The sequence below is a fragment of the Euprymna scolopes genome, chromosome 1 (genome assembly GCF_053919585.1).
Source record: "Euprymna scolopes isolate OS-2025 chromosome 1, ASM5391958v1, whole genome shotgun sequence".
In the NCBI taxonomy this organism is placed as follows: Eukaryota; Metazoa; Mollusca; class Cephalopoda; order Sepiida; family Sepiolidae; genus Euprymna; species Euprymna scolopes.
In genome coordinates, this window is record NC_136482.1 from 24,747,697 (window position 1) to 24,774,188 (window position 26,492).

The window sequence follows — 26,492 nt, forward strand, 5'->3', positions numbered from 1 at the left end:
AAAGAGAGAAAAAGGGAGTAAAAGAGAGAAATATAGAAAGGGAGAAAGAGAGAGAAAGAGAGAGAAAAAGATTCATATATAACGCGTGAACATTGTTTTGTTTTTTTGTTTCTTGATGACGAGTTCTTTTGGGTTTGACCTTTTGAATTCAGATCGTTTTGACTTGGTTGAATATTAATAAACGACTGCCATTCAAATCCAGCCGACATGCTCCAACCTTCTTAAACTTACAAGCACCTGCTCAACACGTCTGCACCTCACAAGTACAGACAAGTTAGGCACAAGGTTCATCAATGTAGAACACCCCAGATCCCTCAATAGGGGCGCTCTCTATTGTGTCACATTATCGTCGGGTCGTTGTCACAATGGTTATTTTTAAAATTCTTATTCTCTTCTCTCAATTATTCTTAATTATTGTTCACTCTTTTTTTTTAATATAAATTCTTTTGATCATTTTTGTTTTGATGAAATATTAATATTATTCTTATTATTTTATTTATTTATTTATTTGTTTTGAAAAAACGTTAATCTTCGTTAATTTTTTTCATTTAATTTTATTAACTTTTTTTTTTTGAAACATTCATTCTTTTCATTTTTTTTATATAATATTTGATCAATTTTTTTTTTTTTTTTTTTTTTTTTTTGAAAAATGTTAATCATTCCCTGTTTAGGTTTATAGTCATTTGATTTTTATTGACTTTTTGTGAAGCTTTATTTTTTTTTAATTTTTCAATATTTTGTGTGTGTGTGTGTGTGTGTGTGTGTGTGTTTGTGTGTGTGTGTGTGTGTGTGTGTGTGTGTGTGTGTGTGTGTGTGTGTGTGTGTGTGTGTCTGTCTGTCTGTGTGTGTCTGTGTGTGTGTGTTAGTGACAATTTCTCTTTGCTCTTGTGCATATATATTTTTCTTCTTTTTTTTCGAATTTCTTGGCCGTTTTCAAAAGTTTTTTGTTTTGTACTCGGCTGCTACTTATGATATGGAACAGGGGTAAATTCGAGAATTCTCTAGGTTGTGGGCTATCCAGATATTTTGTAAGCATTTGAGTGTTCTTGGATTTTTGTGTGAAAGGATTAGTCATTGAAAGACGCTTCTTTTTCCGAAAGGAAAAGTTTTGTGGAAATCTGACAATTTTTCTGAGGCTTTTATGGTTCATAGATGTGGTGTGGGTAGGTGGGGCATACCTTAATTGCCTCTGTTACAGGTTTCCTTTTTTGGATTGGAGATCGATGTTGACGGGGTGGATTCTTGATATGTTTGTTAGAAACTGCTCTAACAGTGTGCGTCGATGCAGTGCATGGCGGTAACTTGATTCTACCACTGGTATTATTACAAAGTGGGATGTTCGCCCCTCTAACCGTTAGTTGGTTAGGGTGAAAGGTTATTTCGGCTTGGTTCCTTTGCAACCATTCTGCACATAATATCAAAATATCAACTCCCTATCTAAGTCTGGAATGATATAAAACCTTGACGAAGATTTTGCCTTCTTCATTTTCATAGGCAAATGGGCTATGCTTTTTAGTGCCATCCTTTGTCCGTTTGCAAGAGTAACCGTTAGCTTAGAATCCCTTAACTCTCCTTTATGCGTTTTTATCTCCTATAAAACTGATGTTTTGAGGAGTGAGACTTCCGATCCAGTATCGATCAGTGCCTCTATAGGTCTACCTCTTATCTTTACTTTCCACTCCATTCCGGATCTCTGGTTGGGGAGTTTATTTCTTCGGGTGTCTCTATTTTCCCGAGTTTCCTTGACCGATTTATTTCTTTGGTGGGGCCGTTAAGGTCTGCTCTCGCCGCTTTCTAGACATCCATGACCTTTTTTTTTTACACAGTGGTCACCACTTATCAAGGCCCGGAAGCCACTCAGGGATAAAGGTTATTGCAAGTACAGGTATTCCCAGGGTTACTCCTTTCTGTGAGGGTATTTCATGGTTGCATGTCCGTGTGCTTGACATCTGTGGCGTTCGGTGGTGAGTGGGATTCGAGTGTAATCTGGCGTTGAGTTTTCCTGAAGTGAAGTTATTTAATCTTTCTTCATGCGAACATTGCCAGTCTCGTTCTAGCTTATTATAGTTGGAACGCCCTCGCTGCAGTCTTGCCGAAGCACACCCACAAAACTTATATCTTACAGCATTACAGCTGTTGTAAGGTTCGGTTTTGGGTACCCTAAATCCAGTTGGGCCCCCCTTGTGCCCCTGATACCTGTAAACGCTATCATTTAAGAAAGCCTGCTCCTTCTTGTGGCCACTTTAGAGTCGCTCATAGAGCATTTCGCTTTGTCTAGCAGCAGACAAGGCCTCCGATAATGTTGTCGGATTCGATCTGATCACATCCTCCTTGATAAAGGGTTTACTTAACGCATCTATGAATAATTCAGCTAAGTGCACGTGCACTTGCACAGCTGGACCTTCCTTCATCTCTGCATCCCTATAAGCTAAATTTGTTTATCCTCCTTGGTAAGTCCGCAAGTACCCCTCCTCGAACTTATTTTATTCTTATTAAAGCCCGAGCACTGTCGGCAGCATTTGTAAATTCGCCGTACTGGGCTGCTACTTGATCGAGCAGATCCTTGCCGGTGCAGTTCAGATGATCATCGGGAATTTCTCCGGACATTTCCGATACTAGGCTGTCTGTAAAATCATATGCCATACGTATTTACTACCAAAACGATCTGCAAACATTCACTTAATATAATCCTATCATAAACCTCACCTTTCTTACCCTAACAATATCTCTGTAGGAGTAAGTGTTGGGAGTATAATGTACACTCGTGAACAACAAAAAAAAATGGGCCAAACAAATTTTATCCATTTTATTGCACTAAAAGCTATTTTGAACAAAGCACAATTGAACAAGGAAACTTAAAAGAGCCTTATAACACAGAAGAAGACATTTAATTTATTAAATGCTTAGAACAGAATCGCATTCCTTTTTATTTCTTTAAAAGATCAATACTTTTAGACATGCTCTCAACCAAAGTGGAACACTCTGAAGAGGAGATGCTATTCCATCCGCTTTGCACAGCTTCCCACAATTTGTCGTTTTTCAACAAAGTTCTTCCAGCCAATGCACGAGATATTATGGACCAAATATTTTCGATTGGGTTTAAATCGGGGCTTTCACCTGGCAAAAACCATCGCATCAATTGAATTATCAGAAAACCATTTGTGTGTGTGTGTGTGTGTGTGTGTGTGTGTGTGTGTGTGTGTGTGTGTGTGTGTGTGTGTATATGTGTGTGTGTGTGTGTTACTTTAGCAGTGTGTTCAGGGGTATCATCGTGTTGAAAAATGATGTTCTGGGATATTCTCAGCTTCTGGATTCTTGATTGTTACCTTTGACCAATTCGCTTCACTGCAGAAAGAGATGTTTTCACATTTTCTTTTCTTAAAATATCAAAAATCTGCTTGTAAGTCATTTTGGACAGTTTTAATCCTGCAATTCAGTGTTTTATATCCTCGCCAAGATGCGGACTTACCATTTTTAAAATTAATTTTTCCACATATTATATGTTATAATAATAATGATCTCCAAAATAGAAATTTTCAGTTAAATTGAACAAAAATTCATGGAAAAATATTGAAAAATCGATTTCTTCCTTCTTTCACTCTTGGCCCATTTTTTTTTGCTCATGAGTATTATATATATATATATATATATATATATATATATATATATATATATATATATATATATACAGTGATGATCATATTTATTGGCACGGTAAAATAAAAGTTAAATTTTGTCTAATAAATTCTAAAAAAGGGATTAAATTAAAGAAAATAACAAAGTATATTATGTATTTTTAACTGGCCTTTCCGATGCAGCAATCGGATTTTAGAAAAAATAAATAACAAAGGAACAACAAACATAATTTCAAAAAACCCTTGTTCAAAATTATTGGCACGGCTTTGTTTTTCTTTTAGTATCAGTATAATATCAATCAATTTCCGGTTTACGTGCTTTCTGAACTTTTTTATAGCCATATTATGCTTGTTTAACGCTAATTCAGTGAATAATTTTTTTCAGATAATTTTTAGATAGCGATTTATTTAAACTATTATAAGTGACTAAATTATAATTTTCAATCGCCATGGTTAAAACTAAGGAACACAGCGAAGACGTCAGGAAGCTTGTTGTAGCATGCCATACCAATGGGGAGGGCTATGATAAGATTTCAAAGAAGCTAAACCTTCCCAAATCCACTGTTAGAGCCATAATAAACAAGTTCAAATCGCAAGGCCACGTTATGAGTTTAGAGGGTAGAGGGAGAAAAAGGATTCTTTCCCCAAGAGATGAACGGAAAATTGTTCGAGAAGTAAAACAAAACCCAAGGATCTCTGTTGGGGAGATTGTTGATGAACAGAGCACCTCTGGAGTGAATGTATCTCGACATACAGTTGGTAGAGTTTTGAAGAGAGCTGGTTTAAAAGCATGTCGTCCGAGAAAGACTCCCTTATTGAAGCCTATGCACCTGAAAGCAAGGCTGGCCTTTGCAAAACGTCATATTGATAAAGATGTTGCATTCTGGAAACGTGTTCTATGGACTGACGAAACGAAAATAGAGTTATTTGGCCATAATAAAGTGTCTTATATTTACAGAAAATCTGGCGAAGCTTTCCTGCCTAAGAACACCATACCCACAGTGAAGCACGGTGGAGGCAGTTTGATGTTTTGGGGATCCTTTGCTGCCTCTTGACCAGGGCGACTTGTTAAGGTCACAGGTAGCATAAAAAAGGAAGATTATGTTAAAATATTGGATGAAAACCTGAAAGACTCTGCTAAAGAGCTCTCACTTGGTCGTCGTTGGTGGTTCATGCAAGATAATGACCCAAAGCATTCGGTTAAACTGACTAAGAAATGGCTTGAGGACAATCATATTAATGTTTTGGAGTGGCCATCACAAAGCCCAGACCTTAATCCAATTGAAAATTTATGGAGAACATTAAAATTGAGGGTAATGCAAAGGAAGCCTAAGAATCTTATTCAATTGGAGGATTATTGTCAGGAAGAGTGGGCTAAAATTAATACTGAAGAGTGCAACAACTTGGTTGTAAACTATGAAAAGCGACTGAGGAAGGTAATCAAGGCCAAAGGCTATACAATTGATTATTAAATAAATCGTGCCAATAATTTTGAACAAGGGTTTTTTGCAATTATGTTTGTTGTTCCTTTGTTATTTATTTTTTCTAAAATCCGATTGCTGCATCGGAAAGGCCAGTTAAAAATACATAATATACTTTGTTATTTTCTTTAATTTAATCCCTTTTTTAGAATTTATTAGACAAAATTTAACTTTTATTTTACCGTGCCAATAAATATGATCATCACTGTATATATATATACTTTACAACCTCTGTTATTACAAAGAAAAGGGTGGCTGCAACAAAACAGTAATTTTTTGGCAAACAGGAAAAGTCTGAAAGAAAGATAAAACAATTTAATTTAAATTGGTTTTTAGTCGCGTGCAAGCGACTCTATAAGTCACTCCGTCAGTCGGTCGGTCGGTCTGTCCGTAACACTTTTGTGCTTGGCCTTTTTGGTTAAGATCAAAGGTTTGTTCTTAATAGATGCTGTTCTTATTTCCCTCACCTGGCAACTGGTCCGAAACGCGCTGCCCCTTCTCGACGAACTCTGCCGGTATAAAGAACATACGAGGGGCTTCTGTCCGCGCTGTGACGAACGCGAGCCCGAAACAATCAGGCACGCGTTTTTTAGTTGCAGCTGGATCCAGCCCTTATTGGAGTACGTCGGAGAGTCCGGAATGTCCGCTCGATCTCGACGAAGGTTATTTTGTGTACAACATGGAGCCGCCGTTCCCCAGGGAGGAAAGAATGGTTTTCCTGGCGATCCTGGCAGTAGCGTGCATGGTGATTTGGATCACGCGCCTCAAGTTGGTCAGCAAAGGGACATCTGTTCCGGATCGGGATCTGATCGTTTACTTTAAACATTTGCTTAAAGTAAAGATCAGATGCGATTGGAGGAGGTTGCCTAGAGTGGAATTTGACAAGAGGTGGGTGCACAGCACTAGTCTGTGCATCCGTCGAGGAGCCAAGTTTCAATGCATGTTCCCTCCTTAAGCAGTGCACGGGCGGTGCTGGGTCCTTCGGAACTCATCCCGCTTATGTTCTAGCTAAGTCATTTTAAGACTCTTGACTGGTAGTACAAATGAGATTCTGTTCCTGATTTTATTTTTTGGTACCAGAGAACCTCTGAGTCTGCCCATCCCCTTTGTGCGACATCCTTGTTTTTTCAACATCCCCGGTCACTCCCCTACTCAGAGGTCACCTTCCAACTCCCCTCCACCCGTTGCTTTGTTTTCTCCCACTTCCATTAAGGTATTTTCCCCAATCCCCATTAGGGATCGCACTGCTTGTTTTCGTTCCCCGGAAAACAGTGGGGGGGGCGGGTCTAGTCACCTAGATTAGTACACGGGGGCCTCACTAACAACCCAGTAGGATTCATTTTTTGTTTTTGATATGAACACTTTTGATTAGTTTTCCCCACTCCACGAACAATCTTTCTCTTAATTCAAAAACTTTTTATTTTCTAATGAAATTGAATTTTATTTTTTCACACATGCACACACACACACACACACACACACACACACACACAAAATTAATTAAAAAAAAAATGCATACACAAACACACAGACAACTGTTTATAAATTGTAAATATGTTTTTGACTCTTAAACGCTGGGGATTTATTAGTTAGATTAAAATCCATAGAGTGAATGAGGTATTTTGGTAAATGTTGCCAGTCAAGAGTAAGACTCCAAAGTCTACATTTATTACTTTTAATCACTTTAGTCACAAAGACCCTGAACCCTTCCCCTCCCCAATCTCTTGTAGGGCCTTGTGCCTAATTTTGTTGTTTAAAAATCTTTTGTTTTTTACTTAATTGTATTTTCAAAATTTTTAAAAGCAATAAAATATATAAACAAGATCAAAGTGTAGTATCTGTTCCCCAGTTACTCATTATTTTTTTTTTTTTCAAGAGGTCCCGCCACTTGACCCACCCGTCAAGTTTAAGGCTTTTACTTTGGTCACTTTTGTGACTTTACTAACCTTGGTTAGTGGGACCGACCTGCTCTTTGGGGAGTCTGCACCCTTTTCGCTCCCCCAGGACCGACGCCATTGTGTGGTAGTCTGGACCCGAAAACCAATCCCTTCTTTGGGAGTTTGCTGTTTTCGGGACCGACAACACTTTCTTTGGTAGACGCGACCTCGTCGGGTTAGCTTAGGATTTTTTCTTTTGGGTACTTTGTTTCCTCCTCCCCTCTGAGGTTGAAATGGTCTACTTTCTCCCCTCTTAATTGCCTGTGCAGCACTCTGACCTGCTAGGCCCACTCTTTGCCTTCCTTCGCTGCTCCCCAGTGGATTGAGCAGACCGGGTTCTCTTTCTCGCTTCCTTGGGGTTGTTTGTGGGTAGGGTGACGTGGGTACGGCGGGTGTTTCATTTCTGCTCTCCTCTCTGGGCAGAGATGTCTATCCCCTCTCTCTCTTAATTGCGAGGCGGCACTCTGACCCGCTAGCACCCACTGCGTCTTCCTTCACTACTCTCCCACCCCTGCGGGGGATCTGAGCTGACTAATCTGACATCCCCGTGAGGGAAGGTCAATCCACTTTCTCTCTTCTGACCTCACCCACTCCCCTCCACCCCCCCCCCCATTTCCCTGCATTTTCTTTTCTGCCCTGCTACACTTTGGTCTGCGGCAGCGGCCGGTGCAGTTTTTCCGCACGATTCCGGGGAAAAGACGTATACCACCGCAGATGCGCAACATCGCCCCACTCGAGTACTCCCCATCGAAGGGAGCACCTCCCACGAGGGATGAAGAGAAGGAGAAGGCCAGGGTAGGGCCGCAGCCCACGGCGATCCAAGCAGCGCCAACACCAGAAGGGCAACCAAACCAGCTCCCTGCTCCCCACGAGGGCCACTCCCCAGTCCGGGGAGTCAAAGAAGCGGCTGACGAGGGAACGAGGCTCAGACTCGGTGGTACACGCCCAGCGACACCGGTTCCACCTCAATCCTCGTCGGTCGAAGCAAACACTCCCGCTCAGGCTCCCCAAGAGGACCATTCCCAGATGGAAGCTTCCATGCCTGCAGCGGATGAGGGAACGAAGTACCACTCAAGTGATCCACAACTAGTGGCACCCTCTGAACCTCAATCCTCATTTGCCGATGGCAACCAAGTCACCCCAGCTCCCCAAGAGGGCAACCCTAAGGAGAAAAAGAGGAAGAAGAACGAGGAGACAGCAAAAGCAGATGGAAAACCACAGCTAGTGGCAATCCCAGCTCGGCAGATGCTAGTCACCTCAAGCGACCCACCGACTCCTCCCGGAGAGGATCCCCCATCCGCAGAAGAGGAGGAGGAGGAGGAGGAGGAGGAGGAAAGCGGAGTCACTATGAGAACCAGGAAGCTAATACAAGAAACGGTAGCTTCTCTTAAAATTCTCAGAGGGGAAATGAACGACCCGCACCCAAAGGCAACACTCTAGAAGGAAAGCAGAACTGGAAGAAGTGGTGCCTCATTACCAACTGGAGGAGCTCCAACTCCAGAAAATGAAACATCCAAGGAGAAAACTTTCGCAGAGCATCCTCCCAAAGGTGACTCTGCAACAAAGCAGAAGAGAGGCAGTCAGGGAGCTGGACAAAGCCAGAAAGCAACGTTCAGCGCTGACTGGCCGACTCTAACCCCCCAACAAGGCCAAGACTACACCTCAAACTCAACCACAGGCAGTGCCAGAAGCTCCACGTCCAAGGCCATCCAACTCACCACAAGAGCTGGAAAAACGCAGCAAGACCAACTGACTCTGGAGGGTTACAGAGAGCTCTTTAACTCCACCTACAAGGACTATACAGTGGGCAACATCGTCAAACCCCTCTTAGGTCAAATCGAGAAGTTGGAGAAAAGAGTTCTCTCCCTGACCGCATCTGACCTAAAGACCAGAAGCCTGACAGGAGTCGATAAGGACAGCATGGTCGCACTTCTCCTAGAGCTTAACATTCCAGCCAGTTACATCTGCATGAGGAGCTATGCCACGTGGGACGTGCTGCTCCCCAGCCCAGAAGACGCGATAAGGCTAGCAAAAACCGACCACCGGGGGAAGAGGATTCGACTCCAACCAGAGTACCTCAATAAGAGGAGAACGAACGTCACCGTGCTGAATTTCCCGGTCTTCATGGGAGCCCGGCAGGTCGGGGCTATACTAAGCCAGTATGGAGACGTGGAATCCGTCACGTTGTCCGCGGTCAACGAAATGTGATGACCGGAGATCATAAGGTCAAGATGGTCCTGGAGAAAACCGAATTCCATAAAATCCCTACGATGATGAAATTCGACGAGTGGACGATGACCATCATTGCGGAGGGCAGGAGGCCCCAATGTTGGCACTGCCAAAAACAAGGGCACATGGCTAAGGACTTCCCTAAAAGACTCCCGGCCACAGCCCCTCCCAAATCACAAGGGATGGCTCCTACCAAAGAACCAATGCAAACCCCGGCTGCAGCCGCACCAACAACTTCTACTACAGCTGAACCGGGACAAGCAGCAGAGGCTGGTTGGTCGACGGTCACCAAGAAGGGCAGACGCCCCAAAGGCATGCCCAAGCAAACAGTGACCCAAGACAAGCCAGAGCAAACTCCCATGGACATCCCGGCACCCTCTTACTCGAACAAGAGGAAACTTCAAGGCTCGGAGGAAGAGAATGCGTCGGAAGAAGAGACAGCAGCATCAGCAGTAGTGCAATCAACAGAAGCAGCAGAGACGGCAGAGAAGAGTACAAAGAGGAGAAAGAGTAGGAAGACAAAAGGAAGCACCCCCACCCCGAAATTCAATGTTTCAAATGCCGAGGCTAATCTCCCTTCAACCCCAACCCCCAAACAGCCAGAGCAACAACCCCCCTCCATCCCCAACCCCCCCAAGGACTCTAGCACGTAACCCATCCCCAGAAAAGACAAATGACGCCCCCAAAAAAGCAACACCCCCAGCACCAAGCACCCCTACACCAGACACGCCAACCCCCACTGCCTCCTCCCCTACTCCTCCCCCCCCCCCGCTAAAGAGAAACCAACCCCAACCACAACTGTCCGCACAGAGCGGACAAAAAGACTCCCTTCCTTCCAGGAGGAAGGATATATGAGACGGGCCCTCTGCAGGCAACACCAGAGCTGAAAGGCCTGCAGAAGGTCCGTTACAACCAACTAAGAAACTTTACATATGTCGGTGGGGACAATATCACTGATCCCACTAACTTCAAAGACGCTCCCTTATTGACCACATTTATTCAACAAGGATTCCAGGACAGAGGCTATCTGGGCCATGATAGATGCCACGAAAGATGCAATCCCGGGCCAGCAGCTGGTGGACACGGAGCATCCTTTGCTGAACAATTTATTTTACAAATGTGAGGGCAGAGTCCCTGTTTACATCCACCCCTCCTTTTACAGGACACTCAAACTAACCTTTCCCCTGGATGTGGAAGGCGTGGCCAAGAATGGATTACCCTCAGTTGAATTACTGACCGGAAGCCTCGGACAAGCCTGCCACGTCCTCACCCCTGAGGATTTCAGGCCGGTGTGTGACACTGAATAAGGTAGGTGACCATGGCTTTAAACTTGGCTACTTATAATGTGAGATACCTCAGATGTCGAAGTAAGGCCGCGCGCGTGATGAGAGATCTGGTGTCCCTCAAGGTAGATATTGCCGCTATACAGGAAACCCACTTTATTTGTGACGGTGATTGTCAGGTGCTGGTGAGCGACTATGATGTTTACTCAGCATATGGCTATACCTATAGTCGTGGAATCTCCTTGCTAGTAAATCACACCCTATCAGCGTCGGTGAATGTTGTTCACGCGGACGGGGACGGGCGGGCGATTGTCGTCGATGTTGCCGTTAATAGCAGTGTGTTTCGGATAGTCGCAGTTTATGCGCCTAATTCCGCTGTGGAGAGAGCTTCATTCTTTCGATGGGTGGAAGGTTTTATTGATAATCCAGAGAGGGTAGTCTTAATGGGTGATTGGAATGCGATCCTTGATCCCAAGATAGATAAGGTCGGGAGGGGCTAGCGGGTCGGTGTGGTGTGACAGCAGTCTTTCTGACCTGATGGCTTCAAGCGACCTGGTCGACAGATTTCGCCTGGATCACCTGGGGCGGGAGATGTGGACGTGGCATCCTAATATGCCTTCCTATCCAAGTACTTACTTGGATCGGATGTTAGAAGAGGCGATGTAGATTTCCTATCTTGTCCCACGTTCCACTTTTTAGGACACTCGGGCCATAAACTAGTTATGACCCGTCTGAACTTGAGCTCTAGGCCTAGACTTGCTGGATACTGGAAGTTCAACAGCACCTTGTTGGAGTTGGAGGACTACCGGTTGAAGGTTACAGAGATAATCCAACGGGCATTAGTTACTTACTCCCGGTAACCGCCCCGGTTACCGGGAGTAAGTGGTGTGTTTGTCTCAAGGCTAAGATTAGACGCTTCTCGGTCCAGTACAGCCAACGCCTCGCACTAGATAAGGGGCTAAGGCCAAGAAGTGTATAGAGAATAGGCTTACCCAGGCATTGAAGGGGGGGACCCCCTAGAGATAGCGCTAGCTAAACAAGACCTCAACCGCTTGGCTAGCGAGCGGTACAAGGGCCAGATAGTTAGGGCTAGGCTAATGAAAGTCTCTAATGAGGCTGTTAATGTTGACGCTGTTGAGCATAAGGCTGCTCTAAGGCGCGGCTCGGACGGGTACATTCGAAAAGTAAACGACCTGGAAGGGCACGCCCTCGCGTCGACGCGGGAGATTTGCGAGGGGTTTCGAAAGCATCTATCAGAGCGCTTCACCCAACTACACAGACTCAAGGTCAAAGAATTTGGCAGCTATTTGGCCGACTCACCCCGCCTCATGGCGGCTCGAGCGGCTAGCTGTGATGGTCTTGTCGCGGAACATGAGATCATTACTGCGTTGAAGCAGGTCGGCTGCAACAAGTCCCCGGGGCTTGATGGTTTACCCTACGAATTCTACTTGAGGCTGTCGCCCATATTGATCCCTATTCTGAAGGATATGTTCAACCATTAATTTGTTCAGGGCTCCATCCCTGGGCAGGTGACCAAGGGTGTGATCACATTGCTGAAGAAAGGTCAACGGCATGGTGGTGAGGAAGATTCAGACGATTTCAAGCCCTTGACTCTGCTAAACACAGAGTTAAAGATTTTGGCCAAAGTTTTTGCGAATCGGTTGCAGGTTGTCATCACGGACTTGATCGAACCAGACCAGAGCTATGCTGTGAAGGGGAGATCGATTCAGGACAATCTTCATCTGATACGCACGATAATAAAGGGGACAGAAGACGCCGCCGAGGCCGCGCTTATCAGTTTGGATCAGTCCATGGCTTTCAATAGGGTGGACCATAGGTTCCTGGGATCTGTGCTGGAGGCCGCCGGATTTAATCCGGACTTCCGCAAGTGGATCTCTGTACTGTATGACAGGCCGACGGTAGCGGTGCAGATCAACGGTAAGCTGTCGGAGTCTTTTGCCGTCTCCCGGTCGGTGCGACAGGGTTGTCCGCTGTCGCCTCTTTTGTACGTTCTGGCGTTGGAACCCCTCCTTCACAAGTTAAGGGACGAGGCGACTACACCAGTCCTGCGTGGGATAGCTCTCCCTGGAGGCACACGAGCCAGGGTTTCTGCGTTCGCCGATGACGTCACCGTGTTTGTGTCTTGCCCCACGGACATTCAAGTGGTCACCGAGGCGCTCGCTCGATATGAAGAAGTTACGGGGGCCGTCTTCAATCGCAGTAAGTCAGTGGGTCTGCGGTTGAGTGCCTGGACCGGAGTAAATTCGCTTCCGGGCATCTTCAGTTGGACCGACGGCCTGGTCCGGATCCTTGGTGTGTGGTTCGGACCGGGTCTCCAGCTGAAGAAAAACTGGTCGGAAGTAGAGGCCAAGGTCGAATCCCCTGTTAAGACTTGGGTTCGAAGGAAATTGTCCTTGAAGGGTCAGGCGGAGGCGTGTGCTACATACGTCTTTCCGCTCATCTTTTACCGTCTGTCTGTACTTCCCCTCCATGCAAAATGACGAATCAGCTTACAGGAGCACCTCGACACACTCTTGTGGAACGAGGGTAAGCATTATGTTTGCAGAGAGGTCTGTGTTCGAAATCCGAGCGAGGGAGGCTTGGGACTGCCTGATCTTCTGTGTCACAAGCACGCAGAGAGGTTGGCCTTCCTGGGCCGTTCGTTGTACGTAGATGTTCCATGGGTCACTGCGGTTGAAAGCTCGTTTACCAATCTCACACCTAACCCCTCGGTCTCCGCTGTGCTTCGACCGAAGGGGGAAAAAACATTCTACGCCGAATGCCGGTCCGCACTTAGAGCATTGCCAGGGACCAGTATCCTCGAACAGTCTAGGAACAGGCTTTATCGGGAGCTAGTGGGGTGTAGCAAAAAGGAACCACTAGTGAAACGGACGGGGATGTCGTTGGAGGAGGTCAGCTCGCAGTGGAGTTGGGCGCCGGGATGGGACTTTCTTACAAATTCGGAATTTTCCCTTACCTGGCGACTTGTCCGGAACGCACTGCCCCTCCTTGAGGAACTCAATCTTTACAATGAAGAAACCTGGGTCTACTGCCTGCGCTGCGACAAAGACATGAGAGAAACAGCCGGTCATGCCTTTTTCCGCTGTAGCAGGCTCAAGACCCTCCTAGGGTACGTCAACGAGTAACGGCTCGCATCGATGCCAAGCGCTGGCTTGAACTCGACGAATCATATTTTGTGGAGAACATTGATCCGCCGCTGCCTAGGGAGAAAAGAATGGTTTTTCTAGCAATACTAGCAGTAGCGAGGATGGTCATATCGATCACATGCCTCAAGCAAGTCCGCGAAGGGATATCTGTTCCAGATCGGGATCTGATCGTCTACTTTAAACATCTGCTTAAAGTAAAGATCAGATGCGATTGGAAGAGGTTGCCTCGAGTGGCCTTAGACAAGAGGTGGGTGCATGACGCTAACTTGTGCATCTGACGAGGCGCCAAGTTTGAATTCGTGTTACCACCATAGGCATGACACATGCGGTACTGGGTCCTACGGAGCCTATCCCACTAGGTTAGACAAATAAAAAGTAAAGAGACTCTTGACTAGTGGTACAAATGAGATCCTGTCCCTCGATTGTTTGTTTTTTGGCACTAGAGAACCTTCCGAGGCTACCCTACCACTACCCTCCTCCCTATCTTTTTGTTTTATCATCCCCTGATCAACCCCTACTCGAAGGTCGCCACCTAATATATTCCCCCCCTTTTGTTTTTAACAATCTATTTATTTTACTCCCAACACCCGATATGATTTCTTCCCAATCCCCATTAGGAATCTCCCCGCTTGTTTTCGGTGCCCCGGAAAACAGTAGGCGATCTAACTTAGATTATCTTACGGAGGGACCTTACTAACAATGCACTAGGCAATTTTATTTTTTGTACATTTTTTCTATATTTCCCACTCTCTAGCACGAACTGTTTTTCTTCCAAATTCAAGAACTTTTTATTTTTTCCAATGAATTGAACTTTTTTCACACACACACACACACACATTTTAATTTTAAAAAAAAAAAATGCGTGCACACACACACACACACACACACACACATACAGAAATTGTATATACATCCTTTTTCCAAAAACGCTGGGGTTTTCATTAGTTAGCTTTAGATTCCACACAGTGAACGAGGTATTGTGGTAAATGTTGCCAGTCAAGAGTAAATTCGCCAAAGACTCCATTTTTACTTTAGTTACAAAGACCATGCAACACTCCCCTCCCCAGATTTTATAGAGCCTTGTGCCTAAATTTGTTTTGTCTTTTGGAGATTTTACTTTAAAAATTTTTTTAATATTATATTGGATTTTTTTTAATTGTAATTTTTTCTTTAAACGAAATAAATTAAATACGAAGATCAAAGTGTAGTATCAGTTCCGGCAGATACTGCAAGCAAAGACCATATGTGGGGCAATCCCACATATAAGACATCGGTCAATGTAGGGGTAACCCTTCATACCAATTGTCACTATCCAGCTCCTCTACATCCCGAGGAGTTGGTCCCCATTTCCTCTTCACTCGTCACATTAAAAATCGGCCTTGTGCCTAATTTGCTCGGTGGGGGAGCAAATAAATACCCTTTTCTTGGCCTTTTGGCCAAGAGCAAAGTGTAGTATCTGTTCCGGCAGATACTGAAAGCAAAAGACCATATGTGGGAGGAAACCCCACATATAAGACCTTGGTCGATTTAGGGGAAACCCTTCATACCAATTGTCACTATCCAGCTCCCCTACATCCCGAGGAGTTGGTCCCCATTTCCTCTTCACTCGTCACATTTAAAATCTACCTTGTGCCTAATTTTCTCGGTGGGGGAGCAAATAAATACCCTTTTTCTTGGCCTTTTGGTCAAGATCAAAGTGTAGTATCTGTCTTACTACATGCTGTACTTATTGTCATATAAAGTTGAGGATCGCTCTTCTATATTAATTTAATGTAAAATGATCACCCACTGTACAACCAGTCAGTCTCAAAGCCATTCAAGTCATTCTCCAGATCATTCAAGTTGTTTTTGAAGGATTCCAGTTATTCTTTAAGCATTCAAGTCATTCTTAAGGTCATTCAATTCATCCTTAAGTTCATTAAAGTCATTCTAAGTCATTTACTTTTTATTTATTTAAGTCATTTCAGCCCATTTTTCGGTCATTTTAGTTTGTCTTTAAGAATTTCATGTCAATCCTACATTCACGCATTCATTCATTACACAAGAGCACGCGACTAATGGCTATCGGCCTTGTTACCATGCAATTAAAGATACGAAGCTGTTCAATTTTATAGGAGAATAATTTTCTGTACAAGTTTGTGAAAAAGTGACTAACGATTTTTCTCTTTCTACTCTATACTAATAATAAAAGTGGTGTGAATAATTCTCGAACGTGGATGTATGTTTTTTATCTCTACGTGACTTATACATACCTCATATTTGCCATTTATTGCTATTTTTGTTAAAATAAAAATGCAATTGCGTAAAGTACTAAAAATAACATTTCTTTCTGGCATCCGATTAATTTCTTATGGACGTCTGCAGTTGTTTGTCTAACATTAATAAATTTATATGTTTTCCATATAACATCTAGTTTCTTTTCTTTTGTTTTTATTTTTCTTTTGTTTTTGTTTCAAACACGTGAAGGTTGCCTACATCCTAAGTGAAAATGTTTCTGTAGAATGAACAGGAGTCCAACTTGATACCCAGGTTGTCAGTCCGTGTCGTTAAGGTTAGTCACCACCATCTCCCTGGCAACATTTAAGCTGTCGACTTAAAAGTCGGTTCTGGCATAAAATTTACAATTCTTCAAGCTGTATAACAGCGTGGGGGATTTCTTTGATCCTCACAAATTGTTCGTCGTCGTTTCCGTCGGCAGAAACAGGAGTTCGTCTATCTTGTTAACATGTTGAAATTGACTCGCAGTAATGTTGGCACTAGCATTCGTAGAAGTGTTGTTCTTTTCTTCTATTTCTTCTATTCTATAGAATTCTCATGGTTCGAAACAATAGAAACAATTAAAAAGAACAACAGTAATCTTTTTAAGAATTTACATCTAGATGAACCGCATTTTCACCTTACAACCGAATGAAATAAAGGAAGAAGTTCCTAAGGGGATTCTTAAAGTTTTTTTTTTTACAAGAGAGTCACCACTTATCAATGCCCGTACGTCACTCGAAGATAAGGTTTAATGACTTTACGATAGTTAGTGGGACAACAGTGTAGTAATCGTTAGTGGTGCAAATTGAGAATTTGATTATTTAAGGAGGCGGTGCAACAAGAATTGAAAGACGGCCATGTTGTAGTCAGCTGAAAATCTGACTAGTGGAACAAAGTTCCATAGGCTGGCAGTTCTACGAATAAAGCTTTTTTTTTCAAGGATTTTGTGTTTAGATTTAGGCAGATATAGGGTGTGGGAGAAATTGTTGATAGTGATTGTAGCTACACGAGTGCTTTTTTGCAAAAGTTTATCGGGGGTGGAGGGCATAGATTGAAGTCAAGACGGACACTTATCATGAAAATAACAGTAGAGCAGAAACAGGCTCGCAACGTCTCTTCTGTGAGAAAGAGGTTGCAAGGAAGAGAAAAGTACATCAACTACTAGGTTTCAAAGCCGGTTTTGAACTTTATCAAGGCAGGATAAGGTGCTTCTTGTAGCTCCTGCCCAGATGAGGCAACAGGAATCCAGTTTAGAACATATATGGCTCTTATGCAAGTAGAGGATTGCACCCCAACCCCGTTGATGATGGTCGGAATAAAGGACACGCATCTGCTCAGGACCTTATTTGTATTCGCCAAAACTCATTGGAACCAGGCCTTTGTTTTTCTACTCTCGAGCGATTTTTATCATTAAAAACTATTTTCGTCAATTCTTAACTAGTGACTCGCTTGTATCGGTGAATGGGGTAACACAAATTACATAACATTGCGTCATCAAATGGAGATTGGTGTGCGTTCAATTAGCTGCGGCGCTTCGTGTGGCTCATTGCGTCATATTACCCACTTGCATCCACTGTTGCGTTGGAATAATTCTAAAGATCTAAACAGCTACTTACATCGAACTGTATCCAAAGTCACAATAACAACATAAAAAATAGATGACTTTTCATACAGACATTTCGTTGTTTGAACGTGATTGGCCATAAAATGGCGACATTAGAGAAACAAATGTGAAAAAAAAAAACGGTGATACGTCTTCCGGTTTTGCTCATTGATTATTCATGTACTTAGCAGACATCTGCCTCTGTGCATCGATTATAGATTCGCAGAAATATCACACAGACATGCAATTGTATTTATCAGATCGGTGCAAAAGTTTTTACCGGGTTGAAGAAGGGACATACTAAACCATTGTAATTTATTTTATGCAAATTTTTATTACTTAAACATATTACCACCATAATTAGTTTATAACTTTTTCTTTCAGATTATTAAAGCATCATGTATATTTTTCTGCAACATTTTCATCCATGTTGACCTGAAGACGACATTCTTTAGTCAACAGGAATGGAGTCATTTTTCATCATGATAATACCCGCCCACACTCAGCAGATCTTCTAGGAGACATTGATCAGGAAATTTTGCCTCATCCTGCATATTTTTCTGACTTAGCTTCCTCAGATTATCATTGAAACAATCCTCGTCCACTAGATATCAAATACGGTTTTGTGTCCTGCCAAGGCAGTAATAGGTACTCTTAGCAGCCCCTCCCTAAATGTGGCAGTTATACTCCATTTTAGGATGTAGTTAGGTATTGTATAGGTAGAAAATTTAGTCGGGAGTGAGATACGCTCTGGAGCGGTAGAATGATCCAACCATCTTCCCAGCAACTTTAGCAATGGATCTATGTAAGTCCAGCATTGGGGATCAGAGTGCAGGAGATCAAAGGATTCGTTCATTGTTCAGTTGACAGATTTTTGACTTTGAGTTTCATTTTTTAACACATTTACGGATGCCCATCATTTTCACATTTGTGTGCAGTATTAGTCTTTGAATTAATAGGAAAATTGATAATTATAAATTTAAAAACATATGAAATTATAAATGAAACATACATAAAAGCAAATAATATGTGAAAATATAAATGGAGGATTGTGAAAGATTTACTGGGGATTGAACTCAAATCCAAATTTTATTCAAAGGTAGAAGAACGTTTTATAACTGATTCAACTCTTTTGTAACAATATTCAACTTTTTGACAAAAATTATTAAAAGTTCATGTGGGATTCGGAAGGGATAATTATGATCACTATAATAACAATAATAGTAGGAGCACTAGGAACACTTCTTACAAACCTGAAAAAAGCTAAAGAGAAATCGGAATCAAACGGAGAATAGGCGCTATATCCCTTTCAATGGCAAATGACTTTTGTGATAAGGCAAATTCATTTGCAAAGGTTACTGAAAGAAATGGAGACTACTGAAAATCTGAGGAGATTTGTTTGCATCCAGACTCTGGGAACATCATCGGTTGTTATAAGAGAGCAGTTTCTGATGATAACCCCTGTGCGAACGTCTGGTGAGATGATGATGATGATGATGATGATGATGATGATGATGATGATGATGATGATGATGATGATTGCATTGCTAGTTACACGAATGCGAAAACTGGAGGGTTAGGAATCATCCAACCAAGTGCACATGAGAATGCTAGGCAAACATGACACCTGCATAAAATCAACAGAATTGAAAGATAAAATAGGAAACAAAACACATAAGGAGAACAAGAAAATTCCTGGAAACGAAATTATATTGCAGGAACCTAAGAAAAGGAATAAACACATAGGAAGTATCGATAGTAAGATACACTGGGTCGTCTATAGTTAGATAAAAGAAGAACTGACACATCTCGACCAGAAGACCAGGAAACTTATGACCATGCACTATGTACTACACCCAAATTATGATGCTAACTGATTTTACTTGAAAAGTGCGAGGATGGATTAAAACATCAAACAAGACAGAGAGGCAAGAGATAAAACAAGAAAAGAAAAATGTGAAGAGAAAGTCTCACGAAAACGTTTGGACATGGCTGAGAAAAGAACACCTAAGCAGAGAAACTGATTCACAACTAATAGCCGAACTTCATTAATGGCATCTTAGTTTAAATGAAAAAAATGTAAGTGATAAAAAGATTAAAAGACTCTAAAAATTAATGGAAATAAGTTTACATTTAAAGAGAAATGAATGTTTATTACATTCTTGAATATTTATGTCATTATTTAAAAATATCTTCATTGTAACATTTTTTCATGCCGGAATAATTATTTTCCAAAAGGCAAAAATCGCTTGTCAAAATCAAATATCAAACTTTCATGTACATTGCTATTTAACATGATATATCAGAGAGACAATTTATATATTCGATTATTTCTTGAGTGAAATATTAAAATAAAATAATCTTATCTTAATAGTTGTTGTTTCACAACGTTTCGGCCTACTAATTCTTTGGCCTTCGTTAGGTGGTTAACCACGACAGGATAGGAGTGTTAAGTCTCCTAACTGTATCCTCAGTAATTACTGCCTTCCATAGTTGTCGTCTTACCACGATTTAGCTAACTAATCTTCTAGGATTGAAACCGCTATCTTAAGACAATTCTCACCTGGAACCGTAGAGAGTTGACGCCTCTATCCTCTGCGCTACTGGCTCAGAAGATAAGGATAACAGTCCGCAAATAAAAATACAAATTACTCATCTCAACAAATTCCAATAATAAACTAAGATAATCTTAAATAAGAAGTAAAAAATAGGTCAAGTGTGACCTAGACAAAAGCGTAGTTTCCTTTTCAGACAGACAGACACAAGCATTCCATTATGATATGTATATATATGTCTATATATATATATATATATATATATATATATATATATATATATATATGCAAGCGGTCATATATCAAGCGATGTTTTCTTTACACCATTTTGTTTAATTTAATTCTCATCGGTTTCCTACTTTCCATATTCCTGGCAGACCATAAATCAACTGTCCGTTCTCCATTTTCCTAACACCTATCTCCGAAACAACGCAGGCAATTCTGTATTTATGTGAAATCAGATGTTAACATAATCATATAATTATTATTATCTTTCTAAAATATGGCGTCTTCCCAATCATTCACTCGTGTTGTAATTCTAACGTCCATCCTTATTTTGATGCACTAACCATACGTCAGTTAATTATATGCTTTGCTTTTCATTCACTCGATCCCAATTCCGTTTCTTGGGATGTCGCATATTTAAATATGCTTTCTTTTTTAAAGCGCGCCTGCGTTTTACCGCACGTGTGCACACGCAACAAATATACGCGCATACACTATAACCGTACTTTTAAATATGTGGTGAAGACACTCGCAGTTATCTTTCCTTAGCTGCTTATATTTTATCTTTCTCTGTTTGAATATTTGCCATAGCAACATAGCAAAAACTATCAATGAAGTGAGCAAACATGTTGGTTGGAAAATACAGCTTACCTTGTAAAACATTATATAATCAAGTTTATTGGCCGTTTTAACTTGCTGTGTTTAATTCCGGTTTGCAGATATTGTAGAGTTATCAAGAAAGAATACGCATTACTTAGGGTCCTACCTCGTAGACTTGTATATTATAAAGTTTACCAGCTTTTTTCACTTGTGGAACAATCCATTTCGGTCTCTAGATATTGCTGGATCATCAGGAGAGAATATGCACAGTTTCGGGGCCTACCTATTTTGATATTTTATTTTCGTACTTGACATTTATAAAATGCAAATGTGTTTTACTTTTAATTCATTCATTTTATTAATATTGAGGTTTAACTAGGCTCGGAGTGTCTAGTCCACTTATGATATAAGCAACATTTTATCTGCTTGTATATCTGACTGTATTTTGAACTTTTTAAGGAAGATAATTGCATGAAACTTCCGCTGATGTTGTGAAGAACAGATACTACAATTTGATCTAGCCAAAAGGCTAAGAAGTATACTTTTTCAAATAAATTATTTTACTTTTGATTTATTAATACAAATAAGTTTCTTGGGTCTGCGTTCTTGTCTTACATATATAAAAAGAAAATACGTTTTATTCATTATTTATTCATGCATATAATATTGTGAAGTCAGCGTTCGCGCTTGACATTTATAAAAGTGAAATACGTATTATTTAGACTCTTCGGGCTACTGTTCTCATATTGAATGTCATTTTAACAATGTTCCGGTCGGTGTAATCTCCGACCTTCTTCACGAAAATCTTTCTATCGAATTCGGAAATCTGCGCAGAACGGAACCCTTCATTTAATTCACGGAGATAGCATGGCAACCATGACTGGATAGAAGTCCTAAGTAATTCGCCATTGTACTTTCGGTTGCCCACACTTATTATGGAACATTTCATTTTCAAGAGTTGTCACATTTACAACTGAAATTTCCCAAGGACTCTAATCGCTATATCACGGGTCTTTGAGAAGTTTGATAGAAAGATTCCCGAGTTCGACAAGATACGCCTAAAGAAGATCAGAAGTTATATCGACCAAAACGTTGTGAAATCAAAATTTTAGAAACGTAAAAAGTTATTACGTTTTACTCTGAATTTATTTCAAGTTTATCTCGGCTCAGAGTTTATTATATAAAGAGCAGTTCTCTGTGCCAGTATGTGTGTATATTAAGCTTAAAGTTCAAAATAACAAATAAAAAGGCACAGAGTTGGCATATTCTTGATCGGCGTTACCCTGGATGAATAATATCTAAAAATTAGAAAATAATCATTGATTCTTTTACCTCAAACTGATGCATATTTCATCAGAGTGAGTCTGTTGTCAGCCATTTTTTGTACTAAAAGAAGAAACTCTGCTTTTTTAAAAATTAGTTACTTCTCTTATGCTGACTTATTCCTCGGGGAATCTATATAAATGAGAGTTTCTTTGTGTATGTGTAGGGAAAATTGTATGGATTGCAAAAATAACTTACTTCAGAACCACACACACGTGTCTGCGCATAAGATTCTCTGAAGTAAGTCATTTTGTCCTTTAGATATCACATTCCATAAGCGATGTTTTTGATGAAAGAGACAGAATTGTTGTTTTCTGGGCTGGAATCTATCTACTTAACACTTTTCGCGGGCTAGCTTTTGATCTTGAAGTGTTGTTTAGCTCCTTACATCAAGTGGCTTCATGTTTTGTCGATTTCCATATAAAAAAAAAGGTTGAACGCAAATCTGCTAATCCGTATCATTCTTTCATACACGAGCCAGTATGCCACAGGTTGCATTTACAAATTCTGTTTTGTGTTTTACAATTTTACCGTTCTGGGACGAAAACTACAGGAAATAGTTTTTTTTGTTTTGTTTTGTTTTTTTTCAACCAGTCTGTAAGAATTACAAAAATACACCTTGCGTCAATCTGAAAAAAAAAGCACTAAAGTACAAAACGTCCAATATGCCAGTTTGCATGATGAATGGTTTCATGCTCGGCTGATTATGGTCGCATACTATAAGCAAAGGCAATGAACTCGGTGCGAGTAACATTCTTTGTGTCTGTTTGCGCATTTCGCTTTACTATCGGCAAAACTACTTAAGATATTTTCCCCTTAATTACAAAAAGGCCACAGGGTGCACAATACGACACACCCTCTTACCCCGAATTTTGGTCTAAAATAAATGCTCGTGCCAAGGTTCGTTCCTTAGCTGAAGAGAATCGTGCAGTATTCTTTCATCTTCACAATTTTGAGTGATGCCCTTAATTCACGCCTATGTCCTAGGTTTTCGGTTGTAGGTTCTTACTACTTAGTCTGAAATTCTAAGACAACATGTAATGGAATACGTCTATGGAAGATACTGCCACATCTACAGCAAAGAAGGGGTCTTCCTTCTAATGTACGAGAAAAAGTATTACATATTTCAGTATTATATACCTCTATAAAGTCACAATTCCCCTGCGCATGTAGTATTGTTGCCATATCTGAGCAAATGTATCAACTGCTAATCCATTTATCTTGAACAGGGTGCCAAAAGAGTTTCTAATCTAACAGTCCGCACTGCTTTTTAAGCTTCATTCCCTGTCACATCGCCGCATTCCTAAGCTTGTTTTACTAGTACTTCTCCGGAATGTGCTCTGATGAACTTATTGCACTTGTAACCTCTCAAAGAAACTATTCTGGATCGACCAGACTAGCGTTAAAATCCCACATTGTACTTTACAGGAAACCAAATACTGGAAAACGTTTCCTCCCTACAATAGCTAACCTTTGGAATTCGTTCCCTGATTCTTGTTTTCTTGATGTTACCAACATGCAGAAATGTAAATGTCATATGAACAAACACCTTGCCGCACAACTTCCGACCAAAATTATTAAATCATTTCTTTCTGATAGGTTCATAAGAGTAGTAGTTGAGGGGCAAAAATCAGAAGCTCACAGTATTAATGCCGGTGTCCCTCAGGGATCCATCCTGGGCCCAACTCTTTTCCTGATCTACATTAATGATCTTCCAAATCATATCCTTACATCATTTGTAGACATTTATGCTGACGACACTACCATTTATGGTACCACATCTAAGACAGTAAACGACCAAGTTCTCTCCAATTCTCTCTCCTCTGATCTTGAGCACGTAGTACAATGGGGAAAGGAGTGGCTGGTTACTTTTAATGCATCTAAAACCAAGCTTCTCTCTTTACATCATCAACATTCTAATTCACATTTGTCATCAATTGAAATGAATGGCTCTCGTCTTCAGGAGGCGTCAAGTTTTGACAAGCTTCTGGGCTTGACCATTACTCCTGATCTTAAATGGAACACGTATATCAAATCTGTTGCCAAGGCCGCTGGAAAAATGGTGGGATCTTTCTATCGATCCAGTAGATATCTCACTGCTGATGCTATTCTCTATCTATATAAGAGCCAGGTACGTCCAAGGATGGAATACTGTTGCCACATCTGGGCAGGAGCTGCTAGAAAGGACTTGTCCTGCCTTGATAGAGTTCAAAATAGACTTCGTAGCCTCGTAGGAGATGTCCTTTTCTCCTCGTTGCAACCTCTATCTCACAGAAGAGATGTTGCGAGTTTGTCTCTGATGTATCGTTACTTTCATGGAAAGTGTTCAACTGAGCTTCAATCTATGGTCCCCCCTCGCCAAACTTTCACAAGAAACACTCGTCTAGCTGTAAACACTATCAATAATTTCCCCCACTCTTTATCTGTGCCTAAACCTAAACGTAGATTCCATGAACAAAGCTTCTTTCTTAGAACTGCACGCCTGTGGAATTGTCTTCCGTTTTCCTGCTTTCCGGCTGACTACAATATGGTTGTGTTCAAGTCTAAAGTAAATAAGTTCTTAATGAGCCGTTCCATATAAGTTATTAAATTTACCAAATTTTCATTACTAATGATTACTATATTGACCAATTTCTACTGTACACTCTTTAACCCTTATCCTTGAGTGGCCTCTGGGCCTTGATAATGTGGTGATGCCTTTGTAAAAAAAAAAAAAAAAAAAAAAAAAAAAAAGATTGATCCCTATAAATCTGGCCCCCGTCAAAATGACAATATAATTGTTTTAGATTTTATATGTAAAAACAAAGTTTTCCCTGAAAACACAAAGCGACAAAACCAAAGAACATGGTTAATTGCACTGGTAATTATATTTACGTACAAAAATATAATCACACGCGCTATTTAGTATCAAAGCTGAAAAAGCTGTGAATATTTTATGCTGTAGGATTAAATAAATTTAGCGATGAACGTGTCGGGTATCTATTTTCCGCAAACAAAATAGCCATTTTAAATGTTATCAAGAAGTTTCATCGGATATCTCTCTGGGTTTACAGGCCAAGAGCAAGTTCAAAGCGTTTCCTCGAATAATGGTGATTAAAGGAGCTTCTAGAACTAAGTCCATCGACAATGTTTCCTGATGCGGTTTGTTATTAATTTACCTAAGCTATTAAATATGAAAGATGTTTTGATTGGCTGGACCAATCGATTCACTCGTATCCATAACAGTTAGAGTCCTAATTTTTCGAGAAACCATTTAATTATTTGTGATCCTTCGCTGATGTTGTTGTTTAGTATCATTTATTTGTTAATTTCTTATTTTTATTTTCTATCTTTTTTTTACACAGTGATCACCACTTATCAAGGTCCGGAAGCCACTCAGGGATAAGGGTTATTGCAAGTACATTACATTAGTGTGGAGATTTGATGAAGTGTTTACTTAAGGGGTGGTTCATTAGGAATTTGTTACCGTTGGACTTGAAGACATCCAAGTTGTAGTCCAGTGGGAAGCAGGCAGACGGAACAGAGTTCCACAGGCGTGCAGTTCTAAGAAAGAAGCTTTGTTCATGGAATCCACGTTTTGATTTAGGCGCAGATAAAGAGTGAAGAAAAATTTTTCACAGTGGATTCAGCTAGACGGGTGTTTTTCGTGAAAGATTGGCGAGGGGGGGCAGAGATTGGAGTCCAGACGAGCACCTGCCATGGAAATAACGATAAAACAAGGATAGGCTCGCAAATTAATCAGATTGTTCTGTTGTTGGTATATGTTTCCCTAATATCTTTCTAGTTAGAGTACTTTCTAGAAAGACATCGGGTACTTACGGGAGGGACTGTATTAAGATTTTCAACACTCGTAATATATTATATCCAAAATTACAATTTAATTATTGAAAAAAAAAATACAATAGCGTAAAATACTAAAAGAAACTTAACATTAAAATCCACCAGAATGCATTTTCGTTTATTCATAAACAAGTAAACTGTTTTAATATCCAGTAAATAATTATGAAGTCTCCCTTTTACATGTTTTATAATCGTGGGCAGTAAAAAAAAAAAAAAAAAAAATAATAATAATAATAATAATAATAATAATAATAATAATAATAATAATAATAATAATAAAGAACATCCATTGAATAATTTCGTATGAATGAGATATCTCTATCGTTGGTATTGGTTTTTCTAATATATTTCTCGT